Below are 25,328 nucleotides of genomic sequence, written 5' to 3'. Positions count from 1 at the left end.
TGGAGACTACACTGTACGTAAGAACCATCCTGCATCACCTCCTGAGAAGCTAGGCCTTCATTGCTCGTCCATTGCTACCACTATAGAGAATCTTGGCTGTGGTCATCTGTGCCTCTCCTCTACCATATAGAGAGCAGAAGTAAAGACACCCCCCTCCGGAATTAATTATGCACCTTGTTTTACACTGACCAGATACACTAGGCTTCGAGCTAGACTCTCTTCCCTCTACGAACCAAAAATGATCAACAAAAGCTACTTAAACCGCCGTACGAACTCTAAACATACCACTATGCATATGGCGCAAGCCCACATACAATCTACTACAGATGCTAAAATGAATGTACACATACCAGCAACTTTGAAACTCCAGAGATCACCTAGTATAACCACGATAGCTGGAGCGTTGATTAATGCCAGATCTGTCGTAGCTCACGCCACCGAAATAGCCGATATTCTACCATCCTTGAAATCCTAGCGGTCACAGAAAGCTGGCTGCATGAAGCAGCAGGCCCAGCGCTCACATTAGCGAATACCAGAGGACTATGAAGTCTTAAGAATGGACAGACCCAATACTAGAGGAGGTGGTTTAGCTATCATTGCTAAAACTGATCTGGATTTAAGATTATCCACGGTACCCCACTAAAATCTTGCAAACTACTCTTGGCAAAACTGCCTATATCCCCATGCCGTACGCTAACCATCAACCTCATATAAAGGCCATCAGGACCCATAGGCTCATTTGAAGAGGACATATCTAGCCTCCTGTCCAACAATATAAAAGACTCCTCCCAGATAATTATCTTAGGTGACCTTAACTTAGGAGTTAACAATCCAGATGACAAACAAGCACAAGCGATAGCCATCATGCTCGCTGAACATGGCCTCATCCAAAAAGTCCTCTCCCCGACCCATTATAAAGGAAGGACCCTAGACTGGGTAGCCACCTTAAACTGCCCAAAAGCTATCACTAAAAATTACACGCCAACTTTGGACTTTAGCTTAACACTAAACAAACAAACAGATAAAGACAAGATTATGGCACACCCTCTTCCCACTAGATCAAAGAAAAACATCACACCCGACAACATCCTACCTCTCCTCCTTACTGTGATTAACGACTTGCCAAGCAACTCCGACCCAGATACTCAGGTGGACTCCAATAATGCCACTATGGCTAAGGTCCTGGATACCATTGACCCACTTAAGGTACGCAAGAGTAAACAACAGACTCACCTTAATACTTGGTTCACCCCTCACTTCAAAGAACTTAGATTGGAAGAAAAGAAACTAGAAACCATATGGCAACACTCCCCAACGGAAGAAAATAAACTAAAACTAAAATTCTGTGCCAATAATTACAAGAAAGAAATTATCCAAACAAAATAAGAAGTCTTTAATGAAAGAATCTCAAAAGCATGCTCTAATACCAAGGAACTGTTTGCGATCCTTCAGGAATTAGAATCGCCCATACCTCTGCCGGATAATGTACCCAAAAACAAGCAGTGGTGCACTAGCATTCAAAATTCTCTAGCAAATAAAATAAAAACACTGCAAACTAAAATTGCAGCTAAAAAAGCTTCGCTCCCCCTTGCCAAAATACCAACCAATACTACCCCCAATGACAAGCCTGACTTGGCTCCATTTAAATCCTCTAAAGTCTCTATTCAGGAAACAGAAAAAATAATTGCATCCCTAAAATCATCAAACTGCAAAGGAGACAACTATTCAGCCCAAATAACTGAGGATGCCTCCAGAGATTTAGCCCCCTTTATTACTAAACTTATTAATGCCTCCTTTTCATCTAATACTGTCCCAAGTAGCTTAAAAGAATCCTGGGTTCTACCTCTTCTCAAAAAACAAACTTTAGAATCTTCCATCCCAACAAACTACAGGCCTATTACAACGGTGCCATTCCTCCTCAAGATAATAGATAGAGTAGCATATCTTCAAATTCAGAATTACCTTGAGACCAACCAACTTCTAGGCTCCCGCCAATCGGGCTTCAGACCCCAACATGGCACAGAGACAGCTTTAATAGATCTTAAAGCGCAAATTGACAAGCTCAACGACAAAGAAAACATAGATATGCTGCTCCTTTTTGTTTTGACCTGTCAGCAGCATTCGACTTCGTGGACCATGCAGTATTATGCAAACATCTAGTATCGGGTGCCCAATTTTCAAGCGAAGCCATAATTTGGCTCCAGTTCTTTCTAGACACCAGATATATGTGAGTCTTTTCCACCTTAGCATCAGCAGACCCAAATCAAACAACATGTGGCATCCCACAGGGCTCCTGTGTCTCACCAACTATGTATAATATCTTTACTAAGCCTTTATTTGACACATTGGATAGACTGGGGGTCACCTATACAAATTACACAGATGACACCCAGATCCTCATTTCCCTTTCGGGCAATTTCATCTCAGATACAGCCTTAGTAAATGAAATATACATCCTCATTCAGGCATGGATGGCAACCCATGGCCTCTGGCTGAATGATGATAAAACAGAGATCCTGATCCTTGGCTCGGCTAATAACATAAAAAAAATATACTAACCATAGCGCCTTCAACATTGATGGCAATTTAATTACAGTCACCAAAGAAGTGAAGACACTTGGCTTCTATCTGGACTGAACGCTACCTCTAAAAACCAGGTGAACTGGCAAACTCATTAGAGCATGCAGACCCTTCCCCTCACTAGCAAGTTGCATTATCTTAGCTAACGCTCTCATTTTATCAAAAATGGACTACTGCAATGCATTTTACATAGGAGCCAACAAATATATCATCAACAAATTACAGACGCTGCAAAATAATGCGCTCAGAAAGGCCCTGACTCTCCCCACCAGAGAACATATATCCAATGCTCGGAGAAACCTTCACTGGTTGAAAATTAGTGATAGGATCCTCCTTAAAACTGTGGGCCTCATTACACGGTAGGCGGTAAGGGTTTACCGGTACCGGTAAGGGCACCGGCACCGGTAAACCCATTACCGCCTTACTACGAGTTCCCTTTGGGCGACCCGACCTTAACGGCTGGCTTTACCAGCCGTTAAAGTAGGGTGCCGCAAAGGGACCTTGGTGCTAATTACGTTACCGCAATTTGCGGTACCGTAATTAGCACCTTCCCCATTCCCATTATGCCCTATGGGGCAAAAATGGGAATGGGGAAGGGCCTTGGTGAATGGGGAATTACCGCCCCCGCTCACCTTGGAGTAGGGCGGTAATTCCGCCATCCACCAAGGCGGACACAGTAAAATACCGGCGGCAACGATGGCGCTAATAGCGCCATGGTTACCGCCTACCGTGTAATGAGGCCCTATGTCATTAACCTTCAAATGGCTGAATAACACAGCCCCTCTGTGCCTGAAGGAAATACCTATTAGAAAAACCTCTGTATGACCCTCTAGGACAATTATTTCCTACTGCCTTCAAATACCTAGATTCAGACTTATAAAAACAGGAGGCTACAGTTTCCCAGTGAAAGTGGCACAGCAAGGCAATGCACTACCAGTTCAGCTCCGAAGGGATCAGTCCTTTTACAGTTTTAGACGTAACACCCTCACCTGGTTATGCCTTAACCACCATTAGACAAATGATTGTAGCTGCAATTATACGTGCATGCTTCCTACCTGAACCTCTCTATATTGTAACTAAGCTTCTCAGTACTCTTTGTACTGTTCTATACCTGTAACCAAGCTTTAAGTGTTCTTGTTATGCTGTGTGCCCAATTACCTAAGGGTTTGGTGCGCCCTACAAATCAATAAACAAACAAACAAACAAACATTGGCGAATTATATTTGATTGCTAAGGTAAGGAGCGGATAAATATGGGAGACACTTATGTTCTGGTACTTTCCAGTGGTGTATGGCACTGAACTAGTATGCCCATTGGAGCGGATACCCAAGTGGTCACAGATAATAAATGTTGCCAATTTTGCAGGTTGTCCAGTCTTTGGTGAACATGCTTGCCTAGGCATGCAAGTCCTTGGAGGGCGACTTCTGGCTTAGAGTTTTCTGTTTCAGAGTGAGTATTTGGGTTCAGATTTGTAAATATTGCTTCACGGGTGTTGTGAGAAACCTCTGGGTATTTTCACATGTAGACCCCAAGAATACTCTATTCACATAGCCAGGGGAGTGCATCGCTCTTGGATCCCAACCCTGGGGTTGGACGAGCGAGGGGGCACCACCTGTGTATGGATCCCATGGTTGTTCTCTTGGGAGCACTCCAGGTGAGGCGCGGTATTGCAACTGGATTTCAGGCGGGGAGGAGGACGTTCCAGTAGCAGTTGTGGGGTATTCAGGTACCCGGGTCCATAATGCAGGAAGGAGGTGGAAGTGCCGCAGTAGAACAAAAACAGACAAGGAGGAGGGTCAGAAAAGACAAACACATAGTTTCATACATGCCAACCCTCCAGATTTATGTGGGAGACTCCCAACTTTTCATTGAAAAATATAGCTATTTTTCACGTTCTCCCGCCTAAAATAATTCCAGTGCCAATGTATTCCTATCGGAAAAATATTGTCTCTCGATTTCTTACACAAAATCTCCCTTATAAGTCTATCAGAATGTTGGCATGTATTAGTTTTAACTTTAACACCTACTTGTCTTCCACTGGCTTAGGCCAGGGAGAAAATAAATCACTCCAGGCATATAAAGATGTGGCCAGGGGACTCCCTTCTTTCCTTTATCAATCACCATGAAATGATTTGGCCCCTAAATATCAATTTCCATCTTGCCCTGTCTCCCCCTCCCCATTTCCAACAAGTTCTGGGACGAGGAAGAGGCTACAGAGAATAATGAAGATTACCCATAGAAACAACATAGGGATACAAAGTGAGGCCTTCCATCTAACACCTTTGAATGGTCTCACCAATAGAGTTAGGCAAGGTCGGGCACTTTTCCCCAACTGTGTACACCTGACTCCAATTGACTTTCACCGGCAGCATATAAAGGGTGATTCTGCCAGGATCATTGAGCAAGCTGGGGTTGCTGGATGGGACTAGGAGGCCAAGGAACAGAGGGCTGCCATGAGAGAAGCCCAGAAGGAATGGTATAGTGCATGAGACATTGAGAGGCTGGTCCAATGTGTGCGAAGGGCTGAAGCGTGGCGGGAAACAGTGTCTCCAGGGAGCTGGAGAGGGATGGAAGGCAGTCTATCGGCTTTGTTTAGGCCATTGCTTGTTCCCCTGGGACGTGTGCGGGTCCCAGGGGTATCTGAGGGGCATGTGGTGAGACTCTGACCTCAACCCAAACCCATTTGAACTGATTTGAACTGCTCGCAGGCGCCACGTTACTGTTGATGAGTTTTGTGAAGTAAAGGGAAACTCATTAGCATGCAGGTGGTCAGAGCAGGAGCACTATGAACGGAAGAGCCCAGTGAGCGAAAATGGAAAGAAAGCAAAGCAAAGCAAAAGAAGGTAAAGGCAAAGCGCAGATAGCAAAAGCTGGAAAGAGTCAAGAGAAAGAAAGCGGAATGTCAGAGAAAGTGTTCTAGAGGCACAGATTTAAAGAAAGACAGAGCAAGTGTGCCATTGGCAGAAAAGCAGCTAAGAGGGGGTGCAGTGACCCAAAAATAAGGATAGGGGCACAAGAAACCTGAAACAGAGGGAGACAGGAAAAGAGAGAGTGAGAAGGAAAATGGACAATGAAGAGATGGTGAAAGTAAACCGAGCATGAGAAAAGGGTGCAAGTGACCCAAAGGAAACACAGAGGGTGCAAGAGCGCAGGTATGGAAAAACAGTGTTCTCGAAAGTCTCAGATACTGCCCCCTGAAAGAACTGTACAGTGAAAGCTATATCCTGACAAGTGGAACCTTATGTTTGTTTGAGACCAGAGGGGCCTAGGCTTGGTGAAGATAACCCTAAAGGGCTCACCAGAGACACTGGTTGTGGAAGGGAACCCTGAGAGGCCTGAATGGACCTGTGAATCCACAGTTGAGTTGTTAAGTGAGAAATTGTGAATCTTCTGACCAAGAGTGGCCTAAGATTGGGGAAGGGAACTCTAAGAGGCCCTCTAAAGATAGTGTTGAACTTTGTGAAGAGAATCTGAGACATAGGGAAGGGAACCCTAAGAGGCCTAACGGGAACTGTGTTTTTTTTGTTGTGGAAGGATCGAAGCATGGGAAAGGAACCCCAAGAGACTCAGAGACCTTGTGAACTTTGATTTGCTGTAAGAGCCCTAGGTGGAAGGTTCCAAGGGCAACCACATTGAGTTGAGCTACTTTGAACTGGCAGAACTACACCTATTGATAAAACTACCTGAAATTGACTGTTGTCTTCAATTTCTTTTGAATCACCATTTTTCCTTTAAGAAGACCCCCTATCACAATTGGTTTAAGAGTGAGGGCAAGCATAGTTTCAGACACAGAAGAACTTTAGTTTTGGACTTAGGGACATCAACCACACTTAGAACCATCAGTTATGGGAACAACCCCACACAGTTTGATAACGGTTTTCAAACTGGTACGTGTCTCAACTGATACCATGCCTGTCTTACAGTGTTCTTTTCCTGGAATAATGCACATGAAACAATTATTTTTATAACAGTATATTTACATTCCTCTTATTAAAGAGCTTTCCATGCAGTGCTTACCTTTGCTATTCCCCAGATTTTGTATTGGTAGAGTCATTAGCACAGACCCATAAATGCCCCTTTCTCTGAAAAACTATCTGTTATATGCAAAAGTCAGTGGGTCTTGAGGTACGTTGCCCTGCTTTTGAACATGTGATCTACAAAAATTGGTTTGGGGTTCTTTGTTAGGATGGAAAGGCTGTGCAGGAAGTACATTCAGAAGTCGTCTATGGTTAATTTGAGGTGACAATTTTTCCTGTCTGACAGGGGGTTATTAGAAGATGATGTATTTTTCAAACCCCTTGATATTCAACTTCTACCCCTAACAATTTTCCTAAGAGAGAGATCTGCCCACATATTTTGATTTTATTTATTTAACATTTGTATGGCGCCTATAAAGCAAAACGTGTTTCCAGCCACCACAAGAGAAAGGGGAGGGGGAACAGACAATAATGGTCCTACTAGGCCTTGTGACATTCAGATCATGCAAGTGCAGTGGCAGGAAGTGCAGGGGGAGGGTGCAGGTCAGGATGGAAGGGATGGGTTAAGGGATGGGGGAGGAGACTGAGGGCAGAGGGAGTGGATTCTAGGCTATGGCCAAGTGCTAAGGGGGCCCAAGTGGGCAAGTTCCAAGGGAACCAGGGGAAGGGTCAAACTAGTACCAGGATGGGGGTGGACCAGACTTAGTGGCTAGTCTGGGAAGGGTGCCTGTTGGCAAGTGCTAGTTATAGGTGTATTGGGGTAGACTGATCAGAGAAGGCCTGGCTCCTGTAAGACTCATACGGGACCAGGCAATCAGTCCCAGTGGCAGGGGGACATTAGCAAGGGAGCGAGAGAGGGAAAGAGAAGGAGAAACGTCTTGAGAAGCTTCCAGAATTTAAGGGGATCCAGATCAAGTCTGAGAGGGGCAGGGAGGGTATTCCAGAGGGAGGCACCTGCTGAAGAAAGAGATCTACCCCCCCCCCACTCTCTGCTTGGAGAAAGTTCTGATCTGCAAAGAGTTGGAGCGAGAGGACCGATATTTAGGGAGCAAGAGTTGGATGTAGCAAGGTCCAAGGCCCCAGAAACTCTTGTGGATGATGCAGAGGGTCTTGAAATTGATCCTTGCAGCCACCGGGAGCCAGTGGATATATTTTAGACCTGGAGAGATGCAGTCCCTGGGCATGAGACCAAGGATAAGTCTTTCAGTCCTATTCTGGATTAGTTGAAGAGGACGGAGTGAGGAAAGAGGCAGATTGAGGAAGAGGCAGGAGCAGTAGTCCAGCATGGAGAGGACCAGAGCTCTTTAGACATTGACTTTCTGAGGGGGAGGTGAGGAAAGGGAGAATGCCTCTGAGGAGTTGAAGCTGATAGAAAGCCTTATTCGCAAGGTCAGCGATATGAGGTGATGAGGAGAGAGGACTTGAAGATGATATCGAGGTTTTTTGCCTCACATGAGGGTGAAGGGAGGATGCCCAAGGAAGCCGACTAGAGAGTAGGAGGGAAGGAGGTGGCAGGTGGAAGGAAAGGACGTAGAAGAGGGAAGCTTAATGGAGAGCTGTGTGTCATCAGCATAACACTGGATATTAGGAGAAAAGGTGGAAATCAGGTGGGCAAGAGGGGCAAGGTAAATATTGAAAGTCCACAGCAATAGGATAGAGCCCTGAAGGACGCCACAAGTAGATAGTGAGGTTGGGGAGAGAAATGGGTCCAGTTGAACCTGGGAGGGCCGATCAGAAAGGAATGATACCAACTATTGCACTTGGAGGCAGGCTTCATAGGGATCCTCATGGTACGGGCAAGGGTGTCAAGGGAGTTGGAGATAGAGAGGTGGAGGTTGGCAAGGGCTAAGTCAGGGTCAGAGTCAATATCAGGGGTAGGAGGAGGGATGAAGCAGGCAACAAAGGCAGCTACTGACACTTGCTTTATCAGTCGAATGACAGAGAAGGAGACTGACAGTGCTGACAGAGGCTTGTTCCAGGTCCCCAGGAGGTCCGGATGAGAGGAGAGGAGAGCATGGTCAGACCAAGAGAGAGGTGTAGTGAGAGGGTTAGAGAAAGAGATGTCCGCTGAGATTTGTGAATCCAGGGTGTGCCAGCTGAGTGGGTCAGGCCAAAGGGAAGAATGGTGATGGAAAGAGAGTCACAGAGGTTGCAGAAGAGTGAAGAAGCCTCATCAGGAGTACCCAGCTAATGTTCATGTTTTCAAGAAAAACATTATACTAACCTAATCACTATATAAGAACAAGTTATGTCATTTTGAATTTCGGTTAACGAGGAGATTCAGTATTATCAAAAGTCATGGAGAATTACATATGTACATTATGTAACTGTATAATTCACTGAAATTGAATAATAGCTTTTGTTCTTTACAAGCAACTGAATGAATGTTTTCTCTTTGTGTTAAGAATCCAATTTGGGCCATATGAAGAAGAGGAAAGTATCCTCGAAACGCGTTGCCAAGTGAATTGGACTCCATATGTATACATCTCTTTCTTCAGAAAAAATCCTTTTTCGCTTTTCATTTTTTCTCTCCAAACTTGATGTGAGCTTGTGATACTATTTGTGCTTCTTTATGTTGTAAATTTTATTTCGAAAGAATTGAATCACATTATTTGTGATATAAAAAAATGTTTTGTATAATTTTGTCTATTGACATTTCTTTTTATGAAGTATTACTCCTTAAACATTCTGTTGATGTATAAAAATAACAGTATTGGACTTGATCCAAACATTCAAAAGTGTGCAGGGGACGGGAGGATTCCTAGGTGGAATCCTTTTCTTTTTTTCGTTTTATGTGTCAGGGCTTTGTGCCATGACTCCAGTTCCTCCCCAGCAACTAAAATTACCTGAATATAACTTCAAATTACCTAACATTCTTTATTGAACCAGAGGTGTGCACCTATACTCAACCTTCGCCTCATCAGGAGACCCATGATGAATATTAAAGTCTCAGAGGAGAAGAAGTTTAGAGGTAGAGGTCAGGGGAGAAGTGGCGAGGTAGGCCCTTTCCAAAAGGAAGAGGATGATTAGCCTAATTATTATTATTTATTTTTTTATTTAAATGTTTTTGGTTTGTCTTTCAAACCTTTAATTTGATCTACTTCTCTTAGATCACTTTTGTTTCTTTACAACCTTTCTCTTTTTTCAACCTATCTGCGCCTGTTCCATAATGTTGTTCCAGTATGAGACCACTGCATATATCAATTATTTTTCCTTTCCGGCTAAAATTGAAGCCCATCTATCTTCTGGTGAGCGTTTTGTTTGGTTCTGTATGAACCATCCAACAGAAAGAGATCTTTTCTCGCTTAGGGCCGGGCATGTCATTATTATGTGGTGTAGGCTTTCTATTGTTGCACCATGGCCGCAGAATCTACGGAATTTTTCTTGTTCAGGTATTGTATTCTGTCATCACTTCTCGTGTCTGTAGGAGATTCAATCTCATCCTCATAAAGGTATCTCTGATTTTCACTGATTTTAATCACTTCTGTCATCACTTCTCGTGTCTGTAGGAGATTCAATCTCATCCTCATAAAGGTATCTCTGATTTTCACTGATTTTAATCACTTCTGTCATCACTTCTCGTGTCTGTAGGAGATTCAATCTCATCCTCATAAAGGTATCTCTGATTTTCACTGATGGGAAGTATTTTAAATATTCCGGTAATATATTGATTGGTCTATTGTCTTTTGTACCCAAGATGTCCAAATCATATTTGGCTCTGACCTCGATTGTGTTTATCCAGTCATTTTCTATCAATCTTTTTTTTGCTCTCTGTGGTCTGTTTATGAGCTGCTCTCTGGATATTCCTTCGGCTTCGCATTTCGCTTTGATGAAGTTTTTCCATATTTCCAAAGGTTGATCTATACTCCCACTGGCTTTCTCTTTCAAGATCTCTATCGGCGGTGAAGAGTTCTCGCTTATTATCTTTCTGTACATGTCCAATTGTTTCCATAGGACCAAAGATTGTAGTGATTGAAGGGCTAATTCTGCTCTGATACGTGGCATTGGACATGATTTTGGTAGGTTTAGAACTTTGCGCCAAAACAGACCTTCAATTTGTTGCCATATACTTTTTTCTATGTTCAGCATGGGATCTGCACCATATGAAAGTATAGCCATCACTTTCTGTTTATAGAACATTCTAACTGGTGTCAGTGAAAATTTTCCATATTTCGCATGTAAAACCTTTGCTTGTCTTGCTAGCGCTCGTGCTTTTTCTTTAAGTAGTATTATTGTTTCTGCTTCTGATGCCGATTGATTTAGCCATATTCCAAGGTATTTTACTTTATTAACTTCCTCAATTTTTTCCTTTCCAATGTAGAAGGCATAATTTGGCCCTTTCATGCTATGTTGTTTCTTCGGCGTAATAATATTGGTTTTCTTCACATTTATTACCAACTGGTTTTTATCCATGTATGACTGTATGTTTTCCAACTCTATCTGCAGGCCCCTTGGTGTTTTGGCAAGTACGACGATATCATCTGCATACATGATGCATGTTGTTGTTGAACCGTTCAATTTTGGTGGATTAATCCGTGGCGTGTAAATGCTTCCTTCTAAGTCCATTGTATAAAGGTGAAATAATGTTGCGGCTAAAGGGCATCCCTGTTTTAGTCCTTTGATTGTGTTTATCTTGTCGGAAAGTGTACCTTCTTTGCTCATTCTTATCTTTATGGAGGTGTTCTGGTACAATAGCTTAATTGGTTCCAAGATGTTATTCGGACATTCCAAATCGCTAAGTTTTTCCCAAAGGAGATTTCTGTTCACTGTATCAAATGCGAGTTTAAGGTCTATAAACCCTGTGTAGATTTGTGTCTTTGATTGTATGACTTGATGCTTTAGCAGGTTCAGTATAAACAGGTTGATGTTAGTACCTATGTTTTTTACAAATCCAGTCTGCCTCATTGCAAAAAAATTTTCTTTAGTTGCCCAATTGTTCAGAGTCCTAAGTAAAATTTTTGAGAATATTTTCCCAAGGGGATCTAGTAAGGCCAGTGGGCGATAGTTGCATGGTTCATCCACAGGGCCACTTTTGTATATTGGAATTATGACGGCCTGTTGCCATGTTTCTGGTATTTTTTTGGTGGTCTCTATGAGACTGAATATGCTGTTGCATATTGAGCACCAGACTTCCAGGTTTTGCTTGATTATCATATTGGTCAAATCGTAAGGTCCGGGAGCTCTTGACGCATTCAATCCCTTTATTTCCTCATTAATATCATCCATATCCCATTCGAGCTGCCAAGTAGGATTCTTTGCCCGTTTGTCATTATGTTTGTTCATTGTCTTTTTACCATATAGTTCACTGAAATATTTTGTCCAACTTGCTTCTGGTACATTTGTTGTCATGGCATCTTGAATCCGGGGCTGTGCATTGAGTAGTGTCCAAAGCTGTTTCATGTTCCGATTGCTCATGGCATGAAGCATGTTCTCCGCATCGGCTTGGAGCATTATGGCCTTGTTATTTTTCATCCAATTTCTATGTTGTTGTTTGACCCATTTAACTTTTAAGGCCCAATCTTGTATATTCTCTTTCCTTATTCGCTTTATTGCAAGTCTCAGATCTTTCTTTTTTTGTGCAACTTTCAGATTATATGCATGTTGGTGGTTCTGTGAAATGTTTTGGGTTCTTTTTGTCTCTTTCTTATAAGGGAGAAGGAGCCAGGCATAGTTCATTTTTTGACTGTCTTCCAAGTTTGATTTAGTCATAACCCCTGGCTGGTTTTCTCACATTCTGTTGGCTGATCCTTAGTGTACTCAAGCCTTTGTTTATCTCCAAATTAGGCAGATGACATGTTGGTTTCTTCGTGGGCGCAATATTCAAACATCTTTTCAATAGGTAATGGTCACTGTTTGGGTATTTGAGATTACTGGAGAATGTTATCTCCTCATGTATTTCTTTTGACATATAAATGTAGTCTATTATTGCAGTTTCTTTACCCATTGCCCATGTTTCAATCACGTTCCTTCCAGTGTTCCCCATCCAGTCTGATCTCAACAATTGTCTGTTTGCAGTTTCTTTGTTCCATTTTCTTGCTCTATTTTCTAAGGTTGTGTCATTTAATGGATTGCCTTCACTGTCAAACAAATGAATGTTTAGGTCGCCGCATATAATGAATTCTGTTCTTGGGTCATTTTTTTTTGCTTGGTCAATTGTTGAAAATACACTGTCTATGAAGAGGTCTTCTTTTATTGCACATTGTAATTATGCACCAAATGAGATTTTCACTTGCATTTTTGTTACGATCGGTCTTGGCTTGGCTATTATTTAAGTTTATTGTGGTAGCCTGGATCCAGGGCAGGATGTTTTCCGACTGAATTATTTCCATATTTACTGTACATTTTATCATAGTCAGTAGTCCTGCTGATGGCCGACCCTTTTTCGTTTGTATTGCAGGGTTCATTAATGTCGTATATCCATCACATATAGGTTGTTCTGTAACCCAGGATTCCTGTGTGCAAACTATGTCACAGTTATTTAGTATTTCTCCTGTATCTCTAAACAAATGCTTGTGACCACGTGTGTTCCAAGAACATATTGAAATCGATGTATTCTTTTGGTTCTTTTGTTATTATCTTTGGTTATAAAGGCTTTCATCTTCACTTGCACCTGAATCGTCGAATTGTCTCCATATTCCTTTTTCTCTCATTGCTTCCTGCCACTTCAGTTGTGTTTCTTCATCTGTTCTGTTGCAAATGGTCTCACTCCTTGTATAGGTCTCCTTATGTGTTTTTAAATTTTCTTTTCCACTGTTGCATTCTCTGTTCTTCTGTGGCAACATGCCTTGGTTGTCGCTCTTCCTTTGCTGTTCCCAGCTTTAGCCTCTTTATATTCTGATTGCGCCAAACTAAAGCCTAATTGTTTAAGAGTCTTCTCATTTTGGATCAATTTTGTTAAAGTTTTTTTATTCATAAATTCAATCCATACTTGATCAGTTGTTATCTCATCGGTGAATTTGATGGTATATATATCTCTGGTTGATAATTCCTTCATGCCCGGTATCACATGCATCAACCTTAATATATTAGTACGGTTCAAAATCAAGTTGTCATTTTGTTTCATTATTCTTTGTAATTTTATCTTGTGCTGCAGACTTTTTGTTATTTTATATGGGTCAATGAATATCGGCAGTTGTATTTTCATTTCTGTTTTTCTCTCTGGAGGATCTCGCCCTTCGCTTCTCTTTTTCTTCTGCTCGTCAGGGGTTTCACATTCGTCTGGTCTACTTTTATCGTCATACATGCTATTCACCTCTGTTACTCTGGATTCATTCTCAAAAGCTTCTTGCGTTACATCATATATTTCGTCATTTGAAATATCTTGAAGTGGAAAGTCATATTGTTTTGAATCATTCATATCTTTTTCATCGTAATGATCTATAGTGATCAAAGACTCTTGGGTCATTTGAATTTGTGCTTCTTCTGAAAGGTCGACAATTTCATCTTCGTGCACAGACATCTCCATTAGTTCTTCCATTCGTTTTTTTTTCTTAGCTGTTGGCTTCAATCGTAGGGGGATCTTTTTCCTTCCTCATTATCACTTTTTCCATTTTTTGTGTCGACTTTAGGTTTGGCGCTTTCTTTAGTTTCTTTCCCTCATCTTCTGTTCCTGGAATTTTAAGGTTTCTCAGGAACGCTTGTGAGCCTACTTGTCTTTTGTTTTTACCGAAAATACTTTATTTTTGTTTGTCTTCTCCCATCTTCTTTTTACTTCCCTTGCTGAAGATGTCGTATGTTTCTGGTTTCCCCCCCGTTATCTTTTACGGTATCCGCAGTCAAACTTGCAGGCTCAGTCAAATCAATTAGATTTCCCACCTGGTTGATGGGTGGTGTATTCTGTGTGACCATTTGTGGATCTTCATCCGGGGCTGTATTTTCTGCTTCATTTTGCTTGTTGTTCTTTTGTTTATTAATTGTTTGTTCTTTTGTCTCCTCATTTTTAGTATGTTTTCTCGGGGGGTTTCTTTCGGTCATCATAGTGATCAGAGCATGGGTCATGTTTTTCAGCGCGTTCACTCCTTGCAATATCGATTATCCTTGCTTGCCATATCTGGCTGGCATTTGCTTCTATGTCTAGCCTTTCCTGTAATTTCTTCATGTATGTGTCTTGGAGTGTTTGTTTTGAATGTATTCATGCTAATAGAGTTGGTTGGTCCTCTATTGTCTCCATAAGAGCTTCTTGCAATTTCATGTATGGAATTAGTGATTGCGTTGGAAGGAAGAGGATGATTAGCCTAATGGTCCTTTGGATGGTGGCGAGAGTGTGTGAGAGGGTAGGAGAGATGCAAAGCTTGCAGACAAGCCATTCAAAGGAAGAATAGAATTCAGTGGGTATGATAGAAGCAGGAACACATTCAGGGAAGACAAGGGCCCCTCTGCCTCCAGACTGGTTTGGCCTGGGATTGGAGAGGATCTTGTAGTCCTCAGGAAGGAGGGTGCCAAAAGCAACTACAGATTTGGCATTGAACCGCATTGCTGTGAGAGCAAGGCTGTCAAGATAAAAGTCTTCAAGGAGGTGACGGATGCCAGAGGAGTGTTTGACAGCAGAGTGAGAATGAATTGAGGGTAGCTAAGGGAAGCTGGTTGCCACCTTTGAAGTTCTTTTGAAGAGGGATATAGGGACAAGATACACCCATTGGTGATGGCGAAGAGGTCAGAGAGGTGACAGATGAGGGAGTGGCAGGAGAAGGGAGGAGGTTAATGAAAGATGCAAGACATCTGTTGAGAAGGAGGAGGTTGGGCTGAAAGCCCGCGCAAGGATAGTGCCACTATGGTAGACATTAATGATGCACCTGGCTGATGCAAAGTGTGCCAAGAGCACTTCCATCTGGCCTCTCCATCAATGGCTGAAGAAACGAAAGGGGAGAGGACTAACACCATATGGGGAGCCCATAGGTCCAAAGAGGGAATGACAAAGAGGATGTCAGTAATAGTCTGCCTGGAGGAAGATTTAACATAGTTGTCAGAAATGGGCAGGCCTGGGTTAGAGACCAGGAGACCCTTTTTAAACTTGTTCCTTCCAGGCTTCAAAAGAGAGGTCAGATAGTTTATAGAATAGCAATTAGAATATCTATTTTATTTATTTATGGATTGGGAAGTTGCATGGCACATATACACAGGAGTTTCTAGACACCACAAGACAAAAACATGGGGGTGGGGGGAACAGAGAAAGAAAACAATGATGGTAATATTGGCCTTGTGACAATCTTACAGTGCAAGTGCAGCCACAGATAAATATGGGAGATGGAGAGTCCAATAAAGGAAGGGGCAGAGGGATATCCGTGAGAGAGAAAGGGCAGAGACTGTGCAGTACACAAAAATAACTCACCAGGTAGCCTAGCAGGCACAGGTGAAATCAGGTCCAGGTCATCACACAAGTCACAGAAAACAGGGGGCTAGGAGGCTAACAGTGCCTCAGCAGACTTTGGTAGGTATTGCTCCTACCACATAGCTTATAGTGGTGCATGCATCATCACAACTTCCATTTGTTGTTTAGTTGTGCGGACATCTCATAATTATTTGAGTGAATATGAGACATCTGTTTTGGATAACATGCTTTTAACCCTGTAAGTTTGGTAAATGTTCTTGTTATATGTTGGAAGTGGATTATAATGTAAGACAGGTTTCCCTGCTTGATCACACGGACACTCCACAGACGTTCGCGGAGCCCAGCTATTCAGAGGAGGCATGGCGACCCCCTCGGTCCACGCATATGTCAGCTGCACTTTCGATACACTGATTTAATGAGGCACAGACTGGCTGAGTTCCGGTAGTGGTAACTGTTGAAGACGTAGTGCTGGATTGGACTTCGCGAGCGCAGTGGCACAATCGGGTGCAGGCTGGATTAGGTTGCTTACACAGCGTAACCCCAAATTGGATTGGTGTTTCCGCTTAGCTTGAAGACGTCAGGTGGCTGTTTACTTGCAGAATCCTCATAGACCTTGTATGATAAACATCACAAGTTCTGAAATTTGGCTCTTGAAGAAGAGAATGGATACTCGAAACGTGTCAGCCATCTTAACTGTTTATTTACCTACAAAATCCTTTGTTCCTTTGTGTTGATCTTTTGCATCTATGAAACTAATGTGATAGAAATCAAATAAATTATTGCATTTTTTAATGAACATAATGCTTTGAAAGTCATATATTCAAAATATGCTTATTGAAGAACAAAAACTTTGATTTGAACAATTATTGAACCGTTTTTTTGACGGACTAGCAATAGAGTACAGGGGACGGGAGGGTTCCAGAATTTTGCACCTTCTTTTTCTCCTTACAAATTTGTAGTAGTGGACCTGTGCCAGATCCACTTTTCCTCCCCCGCACCTTGAAAAAGTTTAAAATTGAAATTCAATCTATCTTTTGACCTCTCACTGTATAAATTTGGAGTGCTTCCACGCATTTTTCCTTATAATGTAAGACAGACACCTGATGTTTGTGAGTTGCTTACAGGATTACAACAACCAGATATACCTGATGGTGGCTGGATCATTATTGATTATTCTGCAGATGCTATCCCTAGGTGTTCAGGATGAAGGACCACATATTTTCCCATAAGTTCTCTCTGCTTTCCTGCTATTCCTCATGCTCCTTCTGTTTCTCCATCCTCATGAGTTTAATTGTTTCCCTCTTCCTTTTCATGTCTTTCTGATTCGACAATGCTCTTTCTCTTTCTACAGCTGCACCAAATTATTCTGTACTTTCTTCTTTTGTTCCAAAGGGTTTCCTTCAATTACTTCCATTTTTGACATCACTTACCAAAAACAATTCTCTCTCTACCTCTTTGTTACCTGTTTATGTTACCTGTTCCTTGCACCCACCTTACTGCTTCACCACATTACCCTGTACTTTCTCCTTTTGTTCTACAGGTTTTCCTTCAACTACTTCCATTTTTGACATCACTTATAAAATAAACCTCTCTACCTCTGTGTTACCTGTTTATGTAAAAAATGCTAAAATCATCCTGTTCTAAAAAAAACACCTCTTGACTTTTATCATCCAATTTTTCTCCTTCCGTTTTTGCCCAAAATACCTGAACGTGCTGTGTACACAAGTTACAAGATGCCTTGAACATCATTCCTTTCTTCTACTGTGCCAATCTGTCTTTTTGTCCCTGAAACAGCTTTGTTTTGCATTACTATCTCCCTTCTCTTTGCTGGTCACTTTAAGCTACCCTCTATTCTCCTGATATTTTAGCAGCTTTTGGCACGGCTGATTTTTCTACTCTTCTACTCTTCTAACTAGCCTTTCTTCTTTGGGTTTCTCATTTCAATTTTACAATGGTTGCGATCAGTGAAACACAGATTGAGCTAAGCAGTAACTCTTGTAAATTATTTTTGGATGGCACCCATGTAACACAAGTTAAGAAAAAACCATGTACTTTTTCAAGGAGCTATCAGCATCTTGGGGCAGGTATAAACCGAAGACTTTTTGTGTCTGTCTAAAACAGACCAGGGAAAGCAGAACCCAATGTAGACTTTATGGATGACTTAGTTATTCTAGGTAGGTAAAACCTAATACAAATATTTTGGACAGGCTAACAGCAAGTCAGGGTAAGCAAGACCAAGTTGGGGGACACTCGCACACTTATCCTAACAGGAATAATTAAGTGAAACCAACAGCATTACTCTTGGGAAGAGGCACAACCAAATCACAGGTGAGTAATGTACCCTTACATCTACTTTCTGTTGGAATGGCGAATCAGTTACTAAGGAAAGAAAGATGTTACATAATAGTGCAGCACAGATTCAAGGTAAGTAAGAACTTTTGTAACTGTTCACTCTCAGTTAACAACACACTCTTTTGCAGGTAAATAACTTTTAAACACTTATTCTCTTTTCTAGGCAAAAGTCCCAATCCCTTAAGCGTCTTTACCTTATTCTTGGAGCATGAGTGTTCTCAGTGGTAGAAGGGGGGAAGGGGTGGTCACTAGGGTCTAGTGTCCAACAGGCAGTGTCAGGATAGGTTCTTAAGTAGTAAACATCAAAGTTCCTAAGGAACACTGTACAAACAGGTGAGTATTTTACTTTAGAGTTAGTTGGGGATCCAGGGGCTTCATAGAAGAACACCCTAGGAGAATTCCAACAGTGGGACTGGGTGTACTGGATGAGAGGCCTCCCAATCACAGAAAACACTCACAACTACACAGGACTCACAAGAGACTTAAGGTAAGTAAATACCGAAGCCGCAGGGTACCTCAGCACAGAGGATTTTACTGAAGTATCTGCAGCTAAAAACCCAGTTGGTGGATTCCTTGCCCTGGTTACTGAAAACAGGACCTTGGAAGGGACTTTGCAGCAGGAATCAACGGGGAAGGCTCTAGGCAAGGTTTTCTTTGTGGCTGAATGTGGCTCTGTGGATTTGGCACCTTTTTCAGGAGCACTGCAGAAGACAGAATATCGCTGGTCAGATTTTCATTGTTACAAAGGTCCAGCACTCTGGTGAGGGGACTTTTTGGACTTGATTCATGTCTCTGGAGATCCAGCAGGATGCCCACAAAGTTTCAGCGAGAGTTGGAAGGTCTCTCCAGGATATTGGGGTATGTGCACTGCACAATAGCATGAGGTCCAAGAGTATTGGGTACTGCAGCCCTGCAAGGTCGCAGCACGGCATGGGATGGCTCAGAATTCAGGTCTCGAGTCAAGTGGGTCTCACCAGGCTCTGGGTCAGAGTCGTTGCTTTCACAGTGCCTAGGTCGATTGGAAGGAAGGGCTACAGCAGGATCAGGTTACACAGCAGGCTCTCCAGTCGCTGGAAATCATTTTAGCCGCTTTTCCTTCATAATCCTCCACAGTTTTGTTTCCAGCGGACAAGTCTTCAGTTTCCAGGTTCAGAGTATTTAACAAGAACTACAGCACAATTTATGCATTCTCTCCCTGCATTTTACAACAGGGGGCGCTCTGGTTGTCCAATCAGTACAGCCAGCCCGACCCCCCCCCCAACTGGGATTTGTCTCCATTCAAGCAAGGAGGAAGACAAAGGGCTGCATAATTTTGGACTCCTCCCTCACTTCCTGCCTTCACAGATTGGAGTTTGGGCGGGGAGTGCAGGGGACTCCTGCCGAAGATAAGAATCACACAAAGGAATTTCGCACCCTGGATGTCAGGGGAATGAAAGAGGAAGGACAATCGCTAATGGTGAAAAAACAGACAGGGGCTATTTTGGTAAAATGAGTACCCTTGGGTGCCTTTTCTATAGCTGTGTACACAGCCTGTGATAAAGGTGCACCGAAGTAGTAAAAGGTATCACAACCACCAGCCATTGAAGGTAAGCTTTTCACTGTAACAGAATTGTTACAGTTCAAGTGTGAAAGGGGATACATTGTTTCTCCCCAGCACTCCACATAAGGTGGGATGTGCTGGTTTCACCAAATAAAATGTAAAAGGGCTCTAAAAATTGTCCCCCATAAAAAGAGTAAAAGATACTGTGAGTGTGGAAAAAGGTTTCCACTGACAGAGGTATAAGGAAAAATAATCCACCAGTAAAGCAAAATGTTTGGGGGTTTACACAGGTCAGGAAGATTTACCATTACTATGAAAATGTAACCCAACACCCGAAATATCAGAAGAGAGAGAAACATTTAGATCAGCTGGATGAGGTATTTAAAATGGGAAAAAAAAGCAGGGCTTGATGAGTTAGCATATATTGGCACTAAAGTTAGGTGCTCTACATTATCACTACTCATTCAGTGTGTCAACATGAAAGCTGGATTCCTCTGAGGAAGGTTTAGTAAGAGCAAATTTAGATGAAAATTAAGATATTTTCATCATTGAATCCACCTATGGGACCCACATCCATGAGAAGCGGGAAAAGCCAGCTTCTGTAACACAGTGCATGACATTGTGAATCGTGGTGGCCGGGGCCTCATTCCTGTATTTGCCCTCGGACATGCTCAAGAGCTGCTGCTAATTTTAGGTATGAGGAACATTTTGCATTTCTTTAAATCTAAAAATTATCATATTGGTAATACAAAGTAAAAGGCTGCGGCGCCGTTAACCTATTAGCGCCTAATTACGAGGTCCCTTTGCGGGACCCGTCCTTAACGGCTGGTTTTACCAGCTGTTAAAGTAGGGACCCGCAAAGGGACCTTGCTGCTAAGTACGGTGCCACAATTTGCGGCACCGTACTTAGCGCCTTCCCCATTCCCATTGAGCCCTATGGGGCAAAAATGGGAATGGGGAAGGGCCATGGCGGCATGGGGAATTACCGCCCCGCCAACCTTGTAATGGGGTGGTAATTCCCCATTCCGCAATGACGGACACCGGCATGGACCATGGTGCTAATAGCACCATGGTCCTCCACCTGGGTCGTAATAAGGCCCTATGTATCTTAAGCAAAATGGTTAAGACTTCCTAAGCAGTAATCCAGTAAGTCACTTTAGGTCATCAGCATAAAAATACTGTGTATCTTGGCTTGACTTTTGGCTCGTGGTATTTCTTGTTTTGTGAAACATTACTAAGTAGAAGAGTTCGGGGAATGTGACGGTACATTGCTTTTCTGAATATTCATGGAAGCCATTATCTTAGAATTGGAACCTTGTCCAGCGCATAATTTCTTTCAGTAATTTTGGCAATTTAATGGCAAATTACTGGAATTATGGGTAAATAGCTTTTGCCTGATCTGCGCAAAGGACCCCTTCCTGAACTTGGAATTTTAACTACTTTTCAAAAATGTATGCCTTTGTGTTCCCATCGAGCCATCCTATCCTCCCCTTCCATTCCATGCACGCATCTTCTATTACAAAAAAGGGAAAATCACCTACGTCTCACAAAACTGAGGGTACAATTATGAAAGCAAATAGTTTTTCTTTCAACTCAACCTTTTCTTGAAAGCTTGGAAAATGGCAAATTCAGAACTCCAAACCATTTGTTCCTAGCTCTTACAAGAAAAAAACACTTCTTTTGTACATCATTCTGTTTTAAAAAAAAAAAGATATTGTCACTTTTTAAAATTATTTTCTCACACCCCACTACAGCAGACCACAAATCCTGGGTGGAGTTATGGCCACCTACATGTGAGAAGAAAAGGGTGCACATTTGGCCAGGAAATCACTTTTAACACAAAAAGTTACAAGGATACCAACACTGCAGGACACTCAAATCTAGCTGTGTTAAGTCCTGTACACAAATTGTAGGCCTTTCTCACACTATGCAGGACTCTCAAATCTAGCTGTGTTTAGTCTTGCACCCAAATTGCACTGTGATGTGTACGTTCTAGCTGTGTTTGGTCTCATATTCAAATTGCATTGTCAGGTGTAAGCCTTTTTCCCACTATGCAGGACTCTCAAATCTAGCTGTGTTTAGACTTGTACCCAAATTGCATTGTGAGGTGTAGGCCGTTCTACCACTATGCAGGAGTCTCAGATCTGGCTGTGTTTAGTCTTTTTACTCAAATTGCACTGTTAGGTGTAGGCCTCTCTCCCACCAAACAGGACTCTCAAATCTAGGTGTAGCCTCCATCTCTGCTTAATATATGCGGATACCTGGTACATTATGAAAGCTAGACCCTCTGGTATAGGCCTCTCTCCTCTAAACCTGGACATATATTGCCCCAGCCGAGCAAGCTCGCAGCCCACGGTACGTATATTTCACACCACTAGCGTGGACACAGGCCGCAGGCACGGCCAAGCATCACTGCATGATAGAATGCGGCTACGGCTAAGCACATCCGGCCTAGTTCACACATAGCCATCCAGAATGAAACACCTGGCGTACCTCAACACCTCGGCCACTAGCATACAGCGACCACTAGCCGAAAGGAGTTTTGTATAGCTGGCCTCACATAGACTCTCTCAACAATAGCAATCTATCTCTAACCCTCAACAGCACCCACCCACGTGTCTGACCTCTCGGGATGCTTAAATTCAGATTTGCCAGCCACCCAAGTCCTAGAGCGGCAATATGCACACATGCATCCCCTAAGATAAACCCCCTGGAATTTTCCAATCACATTGACTGCGGTCGCCAAGGGCATTCAACCAAGGAAAAAGGGTATTGAGGCCACACAAGTGGGGAAAGAGCACTATATAAATAACAAAAAACAATGCAATACAGATAAAGTTACAAGGAAAGCAGTAAAAGCACGTGTTTGTCTTCCTCTCCTTTACAATGTTGTGTTCCCCAGGGATCTGTACTTGCCACCCTATATTTTTCACTGTATATGCTATTCACTTTATCTCGCCTCTCGGGAGGATATCTCAGAGGCAACGCGCTCGCCTTGGAAGCAAGACGTGCTTAGAAACCTCTGGGTATTAAGGGCATTATAAATAACCAATTACAAATACACTACTCTCAATTTTTGTTTCTGACCATCCAATCTTGGGTGCACACTCACCTTCTCTAAAACAGATGTCCTTTACTGTCCTGCCTAATTCAACCCCCACTTTCTTCTCCTACATTTCTTCCCTTTTCTCTTTCTGTTCACAATCCAGGTGTTATATTTGTGTCCTCACTTTCTGTTTCTCTACATAATACTTATATCAATGTTCATGCTCCTATATTTGTAAACCCTGTTCTTTTCTTTCATATCAGGCTACTAAATTACTTATCTCTGCTCTTGTCGCCTCTCATCTTGGTAATTGTTCTGCTTTACGAATTGTTCTCCCAGTGTCTCAACCTGTTTTTTTTTTTTGCTCTATTTTTAACTTGGCTATTTCTACCCCCATCTGTATCTCAATCCATCAATTGATTCTTCATTTGTTACCTGCTATCTTCTCTTAGAATCATGTCTCTCCTTCATGTTCTCTATATTGTTTTCAAATTAATTCATGGCTTGGCCACTTCCTATGTATTATCTTTAATGTCTTTTCATGTTCCATCTTCCACTTTTCGAGCCCAAACCAATGTTCTTCTTGTAGTCCCAAAACCTCCCTTTTCTAAGCTCCACCTAAACATTGTAACTCTATGCATCTGTCTACTTGATCTTATCCTACTTTTGCTCTATGCTGCCCCAATCTCAAAATGCAATTCTTATCTTCTTTTCATTAAATTGACATGTCGCCGAATGATTTTTGTAATTTTCACTTAATTGTATCATTATTTTGATGTACAACACTTTGGCTGTATAAAAGTCAAAGCTCTATAAAATTATTGAATGCAAATACAAATATACATATTGGTGATATACCTGGTATGAGAATATTCCAAAGGTGACTGGATGGCCTACTGAGCAGTGGATTGTACAAATAAGGTGTGCAGTGTGTTTCAGTGAGGAATGGTGACTGGAGGCTACGCTCCTGCATTCTTTCTACTGCTTCTACATCAATGTTTGTCTGGAGGCGGAATGAAAAACACAGGCACACGCGGAGCGCGCAGTGTGCACAGTGTATTTCAGTGTTTGGGTCGTTTGGGTAGTGTGAGCGTAGCCTCTGTGGCAACTGACAACATTTCCATCAAGCCTCATCAAGGTGTTTAAAGATTTCACCTACTGCAGTGTTGAAACTGTAAAAGCCACGAGTGCAGGCTTAAATTAACTTTGACATTGACACTTACCTTTCTGAAGGCCGGAAGTGGGAGTGTGCTGGGGTAACTCTGAGGTTCGGAGGTGCAGGTGCAAGATCTCTCCATAACTGGTGGGAGGAGCGGCTTGGAGTAAGAGTGATACCTGCTTGAATTAAGCTGCCTGAGACTTCTGGAAAATAATTGCTCAGTGTGTCCGGAAAGGGCTTGAAAGGGAGAGAGCAAAGTGAAGGCGGTGGTGTTATAAGAGCCTTGCCTGTACACGCCAGAGAAATATGCTGGGAAAGGCGCCCTACAAACAAAGGGAGTATAACCTGTGTAAAACCAAAAATAAGCTGTCAGGCAAATAAGGCAGCTACAAGAGGGTAGTAACATTAGAGTCTATAGTGACAGGTGGGGGAACCCGTGAAGAGGGTTTGGTGGAAGTGCTATATGGATCACACCCTGCATCAAAACAAGCCCTGGTCCACGCCCCTGGCCAGATTATGAAGCACTTTCAAGCTAAAAGTGCCAAACCAATCAGGGGCCCGGTCTATCTGGCCAACATGGAAGAAAGAATTAACAAATAAATGGGAAGGATGTCATTAGAGGCACGCTCAAACTCCACATTTGAGGGCATAGACAATAACTCTATGCTAAGACTTAGTTACAAGATGTGTTCTGGAGGATGCCCTTGGCCAAGAGGGGGAATTTGTCTGAGGCAAATTTAAACTCTACAGGATCGGGACCCTCAATTGCCCCTTCAGGTGTGCTGGCGTTTCCTCCGCCCATTACTACTTCTTCTTCTCTGGCATTACTTCCCCTACCTTCTTCTTCGCCAACTACGACTACTCTGCCCCCTGTAACTCAGTTTCCATTCCAGTGGCTCTCTGCCTCCCCCAATATGTTCCAATCTCCTACCCCTCTCCCTCTGGACAGCGGAGGGGCAGGCGAGCAGGTGGAGCAGTCCAAAGTCAGGGACTCAGGCATTCCTTCAGGAAAGAGTTCTCCTAGATTGGGGGACCTCACAGCACACCTGGAGAAGGTCACTTCATGGGATGTTTTGAATTTTGCGGTGAAAATCCTGCTCAAATTGTGTGGCAGGATTCATGAGGATGTAGCAAAACAAAATGCCCAGTTGGCAGATTTACAAGAAGAAGCAGCAGCCTGTCTTGAAATAGTATATAAGGATGTGGTTGATCAGGGGCAATGAGCCATTGCTTGGGCCCAGGGTCCAGCCTGAGGATGCCAGGATGATCACTGTTCTATCACAGAGTTTGGCCACTAACAACAGTACGCAGGTGCTTCCCACTCATTATCCCCTAAGCTACCCTAT

The sequence above is a fragment of the Ambystoma mexicanum genome, chromosome 8 (genome assembly GCF_040938575.1).
Source record: "Ambystoma mexicanum isolate Mex_15411 chromosome 8, UKY_AmexF1_1, whole genome shotgun sequence".
NCBI lineage: Eukaryota > Metazoa > Chordata > Amphibia > Caudata > Ambystomatidae > Ambystoma > Ambystoma mexicanum.
The sequence above is the reverse complement of the archived record's forward strand: the minus strand, read 5'-3'. Positions refer to the sequence as shown.